The sequence below is a fragment of the Helianthus annuus genome, chromosome 3 (assembly GCF_002127325.2).
Source record: "Helianthus annuus cultivar XRQ/B chromosome 3, HanXRQr2.0-SUNRISE, whole genome shotgun sequence".
NCBI classification, from domain to species: domain Eukaryota; kingdom Viridiplantae; phylum Streptophyta; class Magnoliopsida; order Asterales; family Asteraceae; genus Helianthus; species Helianthus annuus.
Window position 1 is genome coordinate 13,322,647 of NC_035435.2, and position 12,105 is coordinate 13,334,751.

The 12,105-nt window shown below is 40.7% G+C and overlaps 1 non-coding gene across 1 annotated transcript; it reads right to left on the reverse strand.

Moving 5' to 3' along the window:
- Positions 1-11,608: 11,608 nt before the first annotated feature.
- On the reverse strand, positions 11,609-11,715 carry LOC118491020. The gene has a single exon (XR_004890245.1). It is a non-coding gene; the product is annotated as a small nucleolar RNA R71 (small nucleolar RNA).
- Positions 11,716-12,105: the final 390 nt, after the last annotated feature.

A 12,105-nucleotide genomic window follows, 5' to 3' on the forward strand; every position in this document is an offset into this window, starting at 1 on the left:
CGAGAAAGCCAAGATATTCGGAATACGGCACCACCGACTCACCTTTTGCCAAAGAACAGAGGCAAAATGACAAGGGATGAAAAGGTGATCAACTGTTTCATCTTCGAAGCCGCACAAAGGACACACTCCAACATCCGCCAGAATACCTCTCGAAACGAGAGCATCGGAAGTCGGAATACGGTTCAGCTCTGATGTAGTGAGTGATACGATAAACGAAGATCAACACGTTGATTCTACGAATACCCGTGTGTCTCTTTCCCAACCCCCAAATTGCAACCCAAAGGCCACAGAATTTGAAGTGAAAAATAACTTTTCTCAAAATTCAAGTCTGATTGTTTCATTCACTCAAGGGACATATAAATAATGACAGAAATTCGAAACGGGCTTAAAAAAGACAACGGGCCAAACACAAGCCCAAAAACAAAATGCCCAAAATACTTGAAAAAACATAAAAATGGAAAAAACTAATAGAAATAAGCGTTTTTTCGGCCCGGACGATGACCCAAACCGCCGTAGCCCAAGTTAGAGCCATTTCAGTGAGGCCCCTTTTGTGACGCGATCTTGGGCCTCCAAGTACCGGATGGCCCGCTCTTCTACGCTTGGGCCCGCATCAAGCTCCAATCTCCAAACAAAAATATTACATTTCAATGGCACCCACTTACACCGGTCCAGCACAAAGTAATTCGGAACGAGACTACCGCGGACCAGAAGGTTCTTGACCGACTTCACTAAAAAACTCCCCTAGCGTCGCCCTTCCAAGACCATTTGTCCCTTCCATCCCCAAGCGAAAACGACTAAATCTTACTCAAAAGATCAGCCAGTTCAATTACCTCAGCTGCCGTGTCATGGTCATAACACCAAAGCCAGGAACCACTCCTTCCAGCCGATCTCTAACTTAACAGTTCTTTACTACCTCCAACCGAAACAAATTTGGGAAAGACTCTTTAAGTGGAATCTCATCAATCCAAGGATCCAATCAGAAAAAAATGTCTGACCCCCCGACCCAACCTCTCCTCTGAAGAAACAACGGATCAATTTGTTGTTAACGATCGTTTTGTTCAAAAAGTTGCACATATTTAACCTCACTCCTCTGACCGTTCTATTACCCGGAGGAAAAGACCACCCCGACTGACCCGAATGGATGGCTTTAATTATTTTAACCCATAAATTATCAAACTCGCACTTAAATCTCCAACCCCATTTGCTAAGCAAAGCCACATTAGCATCCATTAATTTACACAACCCCAAACCACCGGGTTTCTTAGGTAAAGCCACTCTATCCCATGCTACCCAATGTGTCTTCCTCACTTCACTTCAACCGCCCCATAAAAAAACGTTTCATTATACTTTCCAGATCTTTAATAACCTTCACAGGAGCTTTATACAGAGACATAATGTAGGTAGGAAGACTTTCCAGCACCAAACGAATTAACGTAACTCTTCCGCCAATAGATAACAACGAAGCCTTCCAAAGAGCGAGCCTTTTTTCGAAGATATCGTAGACCGGCCTCCAATTGTTGATGCGATTCATATTAGCTCCTACCGTCAAGCCAAGATATTTAAACGGGGCTGAATCTGCTTTACACCCGATCTAAAATGCCATATCCTCGACCTCCTCTCTATTGACACCAAAACCGAAGATACTCGACTTGCTAAGGTTAATTTTAATACCCGAACAAGCATGAAAGCACCGCAAAATCCTAATCACAACCGCAATGTTTTCTCTGTTCCATTCCCCCAAAATCATGGCATCGTCAGCGTAGAATAAATGAAAGACACAAAGACTATCTTCGGGAAGCCTAATACCTTGAAACTCGTTTAACTCGCAGGCCTTATCAAAAAAACACGAGAGCGCCTCCATAACCACGACAAAAACGAAAGGCGATAAAGGATCTCCTTGTCTCATGCCTTTACTACACCCGAACTCGAAAGTTGGTGAACCATTTACCAGGACGGAAGCCCTCGCCGAAGCCAGAATACTCGAAATCCAGCCGCGCCACTTCGAACCAAAACCCATTTGCTGAAGACAGTCAGAAACGAAGCCCCGATTAACGTTGTCGTGGGCTTTCTCAAAGTCGATTTTTAGGCAAAAAATCTATTTCATGCTTTTCTAGACCACGATATCATCTCGTTTATGATAAGAGGCCCATCCAATATAAATCTTCCCCTAAGAAAAGCAGATTGAGAATTGGAAATCACCTCACTGAGAACCGGCTTCAGTCTGTTAGCAAGGACTTTCGACACCACTTTGTTAATAACCCCCACTAGACTAATCGGACAATAGTCGTTCAAGCTAATCTGGTCCCCCTGGTTTTAGGAATAAGCGCAATAAACGCCGAACAACACCCCTCACTTAACTTACCAGAACTGAAAAAATGATCCAGAATCTTAGAAAAATCCTCCTCGAAAAGGTCCCAGAAATGCTTAAAAAAACTGAAATTAAAGCCATCAGGTCCGGGGGCTAATCTTCACCACATCCGAAGACCGCTGCCTTTATTTCATCCTTAGAGAACCTCTTCTCGAGGTTGGCAGCCACCGACGAAGCAATCTGATTAAAACAAGAGCTAACCAATCGACGGGGACAAGCACAATCCTCCACGAACCTGTCTTTGAATAATCTGAAAACCTCTTTCTTATCCAGAGCGGGTTTAGAAATCCATACACCATTCACCTCAAGACCGTGAATAGAATTACTCGCTTTCCTGTTATCTATCATGGTATGAAAGAATTTGGAATTTTCGTCTCCTTCCTTCGCCCATTTAATGCGAGATCTTTGCTTAAGATCCATAACCTTCGTTTCTTCCGCAATCCGAATAAGATTTCTATTTTCAGACAGAATCCACTCCTCTTCCTCAGAAAGGTCTCTAGAATCAAGGGCGGCTTCAATAATCTCAATTTCTTCCTTAGCGACAATCACTTCCTCTCCTTCTTTACGAATTAAAACCTTCCTCCAATCTCTCAGGCGATCCCGAATACAACCCAGCTTCCTGATAAAAGACACATCAGGAGGCCCATCAAACGGAGGATAATCAATAATAGCCTTAGCGACAACCTCCTCGATGCCCTATATATCTAACCACGAGTTATAGAAGCGAAACGGACGCGGCCCGAAGTTTTTGGATTGGCAAATCAGAATTATCGGATTATGGTCAGACCATAATCTAGGAAGGACCCTACAACACGCCGTTGGCCAAGAATTGAAAAAATCCGAATTCACTAGGAACCTGTCGAGCTTGTTCAATTTATTACCTTTATCCGAACAAAACTTATACATCTTGCCCTTCATGCTATACTCAATCAACCACGAGTCATAGATGAGTTCATTGAAATTATTTGCACACGTTTGTTTGAAGGCGCAATTTCTCCTATCCTCTCTAAACCAGACAGCGTTAAAATCACCCGAAATAACCCAAAAACCTTCATTCGCATTGATAACCAATTTCAACTCCTCCCACAGATTCTTCTTTCCCGCCACCCCTTGTGGAGTATAGGTGTTAAGAACATTGACAGTGGAACCACAACCAAGCAATGTCCCCCTAATATGAAGATAATGCCTATTTTTCGATCCACCCGATTGCCAGAAAATCTTATCATCCCAAACACTTATCAACCCCCCAGATTGGCCGACAGATTCAGCAAAATCCAAACCAAAATGACTGTTACCCCAAAATTTCGCAATCTCGGTTCGAGATCTACTGACCGATTTTGATTACTGAATCACGAGAAACAACATATTCATGATCTAACAACATTAATACCTGTATCCAAAATTGAATTCCTGATGAGATCCGAGTGACCCGTAACATCAACGCCAATTTTCAAGCCAATAGTGACCGTATCCGCGACTTCCTTATCTTCCAACCCGTCTTCTCCACCGTCTCCTTTGGATCCGCCTCCATCATCCCCCCTACCTTCTGTAGCCATCACCACCACAGTGGGTTCGTCCGCCCTGTTGATATCGGAGATATCAGGAGAAGCTGAGTTATTCTCACTATTACCTGCTATCATCTGCCTTCCTTCCTTGTACTGACCTTCCATTTGGTTTCAAGACCTTTTCCTAGGCCTTTCACAATCACTTGAACTAACAGGTCCATATTGGGCTTTAGTCTTAATACAGGGCGAAACTCTATTTTTATTGGGCCTATTTTGGGTAGTCTTTCCAACATTGAAACTGTAAGGTCCACTTGGGTCCACCTCCTCGACCGAATTATTGCTGGGACCAACCTGTGTCTTAGATAATAGGTCACGTTCCAAATTCCCAGCAGAATTAAAACCTCTAACATTGGAATCGTACCCGCCGCCCACATTGTTTTCCTGCATGGAAGCATGCACCTGAGTAGAAGTCTCTTGAGTATCCTTATGGGGCTTTTCGTTAACCGGAACCTGAAACGTCATCATCTGACACCGACTCATCCAAATCGTTGTCTTCCTCCTCCTCCGCCCTGATGCAATCCGGTATCCAGTCGTCCGTATCTTCAAGAACCCAAGCTTTGAAGCATTTGTCTTTCCACATCAAGCTCACCTCATCTAAAATACGACTTCCATCCCCTACCAGTACCCCTATACGGTTAACTGATAGGTCTTCATCGTCTGCTCCCAAACCGACGACGTGTACCACCTTTCCAAAAGACTGACCGATCTGTCTAAAAACCTCCTTAGTGGCCAGGTTAATTGGAACTCCAGTTACCTTTAGCCAAGCAATCCTGTCATATGGCAGAGATTGTCTCTGCCATACATCCAATTGTTCGAACCAATCCTTCAAAGATTCAGCTTCATGATTACAAGCAAAGTCCCCGGACGCCTTATTATCTTTGAAGTTTAGAAGAACCGTTAATCCTCTGATATAGTGAATGGAATGGAACCCAATCCCTGAGTTGGTCAGATGTCTTCTCTGTGAAACCATCACATCCAAGTTCATCGTGTTGGTATCATCGTCATCGGAAACCCAGGACCAATCGGAACGGATGGACTTGTGACCACAAACACAATCATTCACGTACAAACCACAATACTCACACGAATTCATGATAACGAATTGAAACGAGAATGACTTGCAGAAACAGTAAACTAACCGAATGAAATACTAGATTGACACTTGAACTTTTGAATATGATAACTACTTGAAAAACGTTCGAATACAAACTGATAACCGCCGATATGATAGGGAAGTTTGGCAGCGAATTTATAGGGATGAAGAGGTACGTCTCCAATAGTCACGTTGGTTCAAAGAGATGTGACGATTCAGAAATAACCGCCATTCGGTTATTTGGAGACACACCGGTTCGCTTATGGCCCAACTTCCGTATGCATACCCGGCTGCTAATGGACTGCATATTTACATAATCATTCGACCCATTCTGGTGGCCTACGGCCCAACTAAATACATAGCATAAACTATTGTTTGACCCATAACTAAATAACATAAAACAAATAAACATAAAACAGGCCCGAGGCCCAAATACGTGACTCGGATGATTCTTGATTACCGAAACAATCTTCACATCGCTTTTCCCACCACCACCTTACCGACAAGATCTCCAAAAGCCAGGACATCATTAGAAATATTCAGGACCCTACCTAAATGGCCCTGTTGCCTAAGCGTTCCATTACCTTCTAAGCCTGATAAAACCGATTCCTTGTAAGACAACTTATTCCTCCAAACCTGCCCTGGCACTTTGCGAACATGTTGAGACTGACCTTAACCCTGATTACTCGACCCGGAGACACCTATCTTCTATTTCATAGAGTTCTTCTGGCAAGATATTCGGCGTTTTCAGTCGCATACCTAGCAATGTTAATAAAGAGTTTGTTCCCACCCATCTTCACGTTAACCAAGTTCCTTTCCAGCTTAGCCTTGTCCCTGATGTTCTTAAAACTAACAAAACCAAATCTATATCCTTGTTTGTCCGTCTTCTTCACAATGTAAGACCCGGCGATCTCTCCGAACACTCCCAAGAGACGACAGTTCCCATGGAGTGCATCCCGTTGGAATATTGGAGACGTAAAATTTCGTGATATCACCTTGCGAAAACCGTTTCTCCGCCATCACTGCACACCAGCCTGCCTGCTTGAACACGGATCTTTAAAAGGTTAACTGGATTCGTAACACCAACTAAGCAATCAAGAGCCAGAAAAGCAGGAAAGGCGTCGGAAGGAAGAAAACCAAAACAATCATATCCAATCCGGCTAACAAGGCTCGTTATGCTTGAAAGAATAAGACCGATCAAGCAATCACAAGATGTTATACCAGACTGGAAGAAGATCGCAATGGTAGTAGGGGATGTTTCGGCTTCTAGAGAGCATTCTTAGGCTTCTTGTGTTTATGATTAAAAATAGAATGACCTGAACTTAGTTAAATAAATGCTATAGTACAAATGTTTCTTATAAAATAAGTTGTTTTTTTAGAAGTGCTTAATGCTTATTGATGGTATATTACTTTTCTTTTTTATATAAAAACAAATTATCAACTAAATAAATTATGTCGGTGAAGAAAAATAATATTAAAATGAACTGATTGACGAAGTTAGATACGTTACATAAAATTTATCTGCCTAAAATACTATACAAGTATGAAGCTTTACTACATTAGATGTTTTACGATTTACCAAATATGTATAACTTTCTTCTCTTTGTTCGTGTAAACTCTAAAGGGCTGTTTGGTGAATGGTTAAGTGCTGAACGAGTAAGAGATCTGAATCATTAAGTGCTGAACTAGTAAGAGGTCTGAACTATTAAGAGCCAGTATAATGCTTAACCGTTCCGAGGTAAATGCGTGACCATTTCAGATTAGAGGTCTTAACCATTGACTCTGTATAATTCTTAACCATTCAGAGGCAGAGGCAAATGTGTTCAGACATTTGCTCACGAAACAAACAGACTGAACCATTAAGTGCTGAACCAATAATAGGTCTTAACCATTAAGAGCCTCGTTAAGAGGTAAACAAACAGCTCCTAAATAATAGTTATGTTACAGACATGAATATTATTGAATATTATTGAATATTATTAATACTAAAAAAACAATATATGTTTATATAGATCGATTCCAACGAAAAAAAAGAGTCTTAGATTGCATTGTATAGATTAGGGCACGTTTTACGAGAAAATACTAGAATATATGTGTATTAGACCCTGATTTCGCTCATAAGGTCTTATGGAGTCTGATTTCGCTTATGTGGTCAGGTTGATTTCGCTCTTGTGGACTCTAAATCTCTTGGACCGAAACCATAGTACTATATATAGTAGTCTTGAGTGAAATCAGTAAAAACAGTTGTACGATTTCCATACCGAGGTGCTGCCGGTGTGAAGACTGACTGTAATTGCATTCTAATCTATACAATCAGTAGTTAATGTGAAGAATCAGTTGTTTCTAACTTTATTTCTTGTTATTCCGCACCTGAAACAGAGTAGAACCCCTCTGAACGACTCATTCGGGTCAGATCGCGATCCTACATATACAAACTGGCATAAAAGGAATAAAGACAATGGCGTAGCTAGAAATTTTTTTTTATGGTGTCATTTTATGGATACCCCAGTTTATAGTAGTAACCCGGAGTCGAAATTTTTGGATCGGTTTGGATCTAGTCGGGTCGAATCACATAATAAAAGCAAATATCACAGTAAAAAGTACAATGTTATTGAATAAAAAAACATAATAATATTACAAAGTCATTTGAAATATATACAAAATGTCATTTAATAGTTGTTCTGTACGCATTTTCATCTTTTTAAAACGATTCATAATGTTTTCAATGGCAACTTGCAAAAAAAAAATCTCTTTTTCATTATAACAAACAAGTGCAAGCATCATTCAAATGATCATCAAACATCCGGTTAGGTTAAAGAATTGAAACAAAACCAATTAGACATGGGCCTTTAATGCTTACTGGATTAGAAAAAATTAAAATTAAGCATGGACCTCTAATGATTTAAAGTATACTAATTAAATTCAAGTAATCGAGCTTAATTTTTGCTACACAAAATACAAAATTCAATGGTGTCGGGCGACACCGTTGTTCAAAGTATACAATATTCAAGAAATCGAGCTTAAAATTAAGCATGGACCTCTAATGATTTAAAGTATACTATGTAACTCTTTTACAAGAAAACAAAACAATGGTGTCGTTTATTAAAAGACAATGGTGTCGCCCGAATTTTTCCTATTATATGGTGTATTTGCTACACAAAATTCAATGGTGTCGGGCGACACCATTGTTCAAAGTTTGGCTCCGCCATTGATTATAAAGATAACAACCATATATCTATATACCTCACATCCTTTTGCTCCATTCTTCATAACAAACCTCAGAACACCATAGCAAGCCCTAAAACAGGCCAACAAAACATCAGCTGATAATGTTGTAATTCACAAATGATTCGAAAAAAAATTAGTAAGTTTATTAACCTGCGAACAGCAAGACCTCCAAGTAGCTTGTAACGCAGAGACTCAGCCTGAGCAATGGCACAGAGACGTCTGTTGTTAACCCTTTCAGCATAAAGCTCCACACTGTTTTCAGGGAACTTAATACTGGCGCCTTTGCTTGAAGCTACTCTTTGCCCATACAATATGCGATTTCTTAACATGTGCTATTCGCTCCTTAACCTGAGAACATTTTAACTGTCTACTTGAAGGTATCTAAAACATGAAATTACCATAAAGAAAACAAATACTATTCCAGATCTTTAAAATTTGTTTTAATCTCTCCAAACAATATGACCATGGAGCACTGTCTAATGATCCATCCCAACCAATATGAGCATGATGTTTAACATCAGTTTGGTACCCAGTCTTCATCTCACGCTCCTTCATAACTATAAAGACATAATCCACACATATCAAATTAAAAAGTAAATTGAGGAGAAAAAAAAAACCCTAATTTTTACTTTAAAAATAGATACAACAAGAGGGGTACCAAAGATCTGTGAAATGAACTTGAAATCTTTAAAAACCAATTTGATTTTGCTGTCCATGACTAAAAAAACTACAAAGGAAACTTCAAAGAACCTTGTGGAAAATGAGCTAACAAGCAGAAAAATGACAAAACCAAATGATATGCGCAAAATGCAACATATAAATTATATCAAATGTGGCATAAAACTAACCCTTTTTTAGTACTAATGTTGGAAAAAGTGTGTTTTTGTCTTCCTTTTGTATTTTCAGGATTAAATGAGCTCAAATTAACAAAAGAAGCAAAAAGACAGCAAAATCTAACATAAATACAAGAAAAGGAACAAAAGTGGAATGCCCGACCCCTCAACAGCACCTTCCCAAGCAAAACCAAGGACACAGAAGACTTAACACGCCTCGTCCGTGCCCAAGAAGCAGCAGAAAAGACAAACCTTTAGAAGCTTCTATTGCCCACCACGGGGCCGTGCCCAGTGGACACGGGGGCGTGGTCAGACTCCTGCAGGCGCATTTATTGTAATTGCGAATTACAATTAATGAGGGGAGAGACAAGGATGGACACGGGGATGTGCCCAACGGGCACGGGGCCGTGCCCGAGCTTCTGTTCAGCCTATAAATAGGAGTGCTTGGAGACATTTCAACTCATCCCTTGGCACACCACCTCTCTCACACTTCACCCACCACCCACCACCACCATAACACCATCATCCATTGTCCATCATAGAGTGTGTGACTCGTCTCGGGATCCAAGATTGGTCGTAAGAGTTCTTGACAATCAAAGGCCATGTTTGCCTAAGTCTCTTACATCACTTGGTGAAGACAAGTGTTTAGTGTAATACTTTTTATTTTTAATCTTTTGCACTTTTTAATTGGTTTTGTATTAATGACTTTAATTACTAGTTTCTTATGTTGAAGGTGATTCTTCCTTATCGTTTGTCCGTGGTGTCTTGGCATTATTTTACTGTCTATATAAAATAAAAGATTTTCACCATTCATATCTCCACGGTCTATATGGAGGTATGTTGGCTACCTGGTCGAGGGTCAAGGGAACGGTTTGGTAAGAGTCTTGCCGTTGTTCAGCGTTTAGAGATCCTGTAAGGGACCTGGGTCAAATTTAGTAGGACCTCCTTCAATGCCCAAAGGTATTGGATGGCGGGGGGTCCAAACTCTTTGATCCCCTCATAAGTTAAACTACTATTAAAACATTAACCCAGCTATTTAGGACTGCATCCCTATTGACTCAGACTACTTAGTTGAGCGTAACGTCGCCTTCAAAAGAGGAGCCTACCACATTATGTATTAATAACTTAATTAATTATCTTTCAATAATCCGACCCTTTAGGATTGTATCCTTGCTGACTCAAACTACTAGGTTGAGGGTAACGTCGCCTTCAAAAGAGGGGCCTACTATAATAACTAAGATAATCTCTTAAACAAGTGCAAAAGTGCGAAAATAATCAAAGGTTACACTAACACACGAGTCGGATCCAAGTGATTCATCTTGTCTATCTGTTTTTGTTTTTATTTTTGTTTTCAGCATTTTAGTTAGTTTTATTTTCTTAGTTTAAAAATCTTTTTCTAACATTGTGGTTTGATTAGACGTTGAGGATAAACCGGTACTAAAAGCTCTTGTTTCCTTGGACGACCTCGGTATCTTACCAACACTATACTACGTCCACGATGGTGCACTTGCCCATATGTGTGTTTAGTGTTAGTAAATATCGTGTTTTATAAATTTAAAACTTGGCTAAAAGTGTAAAAAGGGCTTAAGATATACATCCAAATTATAACACACTTCACGCACATCATGTTTTTGGCGCCGTTGCCGGGGACACAAGGATTTTAAGAAAGTTAGGAATCAACGGCCTAATAATTTTTTTATTTTCTTTTTAATTTTTATGATTTTCTTAATTTTTCAACTTCTGCAGAGCTCAGCACGGGTCGTGCCTGGTCGGACACGGACCGTGCCCAGCATTGGTACTGGCAGTTTTTATTTTCCGAGTTACAGAAGGCTGAGCACGGGGCCATGTCGGTGCAACACGGGGGCGTGTCCAACTTTCCAGTAACAGTAACAGGGATCCGGAAAACAATCACTGTAACTCCGACCACGGGCCGTGTTCACTGAGCACGGGGCCGTGGTGAACTTTCTGACCAGCATTCTTTTTTGTTGTTGTGACAGGACTTGGAACAAGACGCCACCTCTACGTAGTGTATGAGCTCCGGTTTTAATAAAGACATAAAAGAACCTCTAGAAGAACCCGAACGCTTTCTCAGAAAGAGACTAAAAGCTAAAACCAAGAGAAGGTTTCGGGGGACCCACTTCCAATGGCGGACCAGCGTACCCTCATGGATTACCTACGACCCACCGTAGGTAACCTTGGCGCCGCTATCAATGCACCGAATGTCGAAGTCAACAACTTCGAACTTCGGCCACATTTGATACAGATGCTTCAAAACTCTGCAACCTTTCATGGGCTTGCGGACGAGGATCCCCATCTACATATTACTAATTTCTTAGAAATATGTGATACCTTTCGGATAAATGGAGCATCAAATGACGCCATTCGCCTTCGAATGTTTCCATTTTCACTAAAAGACCGAGCAAAAGCTTGGCTTAACACCCTCCCAGTTGGTTCGGTAAACACCTGGGATGAACTAGCCCAAAAATTTCTATATATGTATTTCCCTCCCACTAAAACGGCTAAATTAATGACTGAAATTAATACATACTCGCAAGACGAGGGGGAATCCTTATATGAAACTTGGGAAAGATTCAAGGAGCTATTACGAAAGTGTCCTCATCACGGTCTTGCGGTGTGGCAACAAGTATCCACTTTCTATAATGGATTGTTGCCACATACTAGACAAACACTTAACTCTAGCTCTGGGGGACTTTTAGGTAATCGCCGCCCGCAAGAAATATATAAACAAATTGAAGAAATTGCTCAAACCAATTTTCAATGGCACACTCCCCGAGGCAATAAATCTATTGCCCCGGGCGCCCATAAGGTTGATGAAAGCACTTCTTTACAAGCCCAAATCGAGGCCCTTTCTTCAAAAATTAAAAAGCTAGAATTGACAAAAACAGTCTCCGTTATGGCTTGTGAAGGGTGTGGTGGGCCACATGAAAATTGGAGTTGTATGAAAGAAACAGATGATCAAACAGAGTCGGTAAACTACATTGATAATAGACCTAGGCC